This window comes from Bidens hawaiensis, unplaced genomic scaffold (assembly GCF_021521415.1).
Source record: "Bidens hawaiensis isolate Kalapana, Puna unplaced genomic scaffold, B.hawaiensis_p1.1 tig00004833_1, whole genome shotgun sequence".
In the NCBI taxonomy this organism is placed as follows: domain Eukaryota; kingdom Viridiplantae; phylum Streptophyta; class Magnoliopsida; order Asterales; family Asteraceae; genus Bidens; species Bidens hawaiensis.
The window spans coordinates 227,049-228,633 of record NW_027504964.1 but is presented as its reverse complement, the minus strand read 5'-3'; the positions used below and the strand labels follow the sequence as shown (position 1 = coordinate 228,633).

Below are 1,585 nucleotides of genomic sequence, written 5' to 3'. Positions count from 1 at the left end.
TTCCCTCTTGATAGCCACGCGAACACCGAAAAACATGACCAAGGTGAATAACATCGGGCCTGCCACTTTCCGAAGATAAAACTTTGAATATGTGTTAAATTAAATAAAGTATAATGTTCTTGGTATCCTTTAGACGATGACGATCCCATAACTTGAATTCCAGGATATGCTAAAAATAAATATGATCGATCAATATAGTCCAAATGCATGACTTTGAGCCTAAGACACCTAGTATACATAACATATATTGAATACACGAATGGAGTTACTTATAGTTTACATAAAAATAATGAGAGTTAACTAACAAAGGGACTCCGTGGCCCAATGGATAAGGCGCTGGTCTACGAAACCAGAGATTCTGGGTTCGATCCCCAGCGGAGTCGATTTATCGTATTTTTTTATTGCTTTACCTATTTATTCATTTATAATTTGTATAAATACTTCCCACTTTGATTTTAATATTTTAACGTGACATATATGAATGAAGGATATAATCACTAAGTCAGAGTCAAGTTTTCAAGTGAGACTTATAAGTCTATTGAAGTTTTCTTCGGCTAAAATATTGGCGTGCGTCTGCTTTGGCACTTTCTAATGCCGTGAGCCAAGTCAGCATATAAGTTATAAGAATTGTACGTATATGTGGATCTTGTACGACTTGTAGCACATAAAAATGAAATCGAGAGGCACCTTTGTACTTAAATACCACTTATCAACTAAAATCTTTTTGTCTCATATGGGTATGTTTGGTTGGAGGTAATGAAATAAAGGGGGAATGGAATGGAAGAAGGAATGAAATGGATCATTACCATTCCTTTATCTTGTTTGGTTAATCTATAGGAATGAAATCAATTATTAATTTTTATTATTTGGTATCCAAAAAAATTGTAGAAATGATATACAAATAATAAAAACACTCATATCTCAAAATACTTTTTACCCCCCCTCCCCAAAAAACAAAAAACTGTACAATGGCGATGGTGGTAGATCCGGCGACGAAAATGGTGGTGGCGGTGGCGATGGTGGTGGTGGCGGTGGGGTGGCGGCTGACTTGGTGGTGGTGCCGATGGTAGTGGTGGTACCACTGGTTGTTAGGTGGTGGTGTTGTTGAGAAAGTAAGGTGAATGAGGATGGAATGAAAAAGAAAGAAGGGGGTGGGAATGGTTTTGATAGAATGCGACTTCATGTGTAATGGATGATTTCATTCCATTGAGCAACCAAACACAACTTTTTTCATTCCTACGTAATGAATCATTCCATTTATCATTCCTGCATACCAAAACGCGAAGAAGGCAAGCCACTTGACATAATACTTTGTGTGGCAATCGTGCAATCATATGGAAATTATGTGCCAAAAAGAAAACCAATCAATACGTGGTATTTAAAAAACTTGGTATGCAATTTGTAGTGGTGGAAGTTATGAGTTTGTCGTTGATGTTAGTATGTGGGTTTCGGTAAAGGTATGGTTCAAAACTTTTTATGAATATTTTATAACATGTATTGATTCTAATGATTGAATATTGCTTTTGGAATCGATAATTACATTGCATATTACAAGTGCCATTTATAAGCGAAATACTGCTAAGAA

The 1,585-nt window shown here is 36.1% G+C and overlaps 1 non-coding gene across 1 annotated transcript; it reads left to right on the top strand.

Moving 5' to 3' along the window:
* The first annotated feature begins 310 nt into the window (after positions 1 to 310).
* Positions 311 to 383, top strand: TRNAR-ACG (transfer RNA arginine (anticodon ACG)). Its single transcript has one exon. It is a non-coding gene; the product is annotated as a tRNA-Arg (tRNA).
* Positions 384 to 1,585: the final 1,202 nt, after the last annotated feature.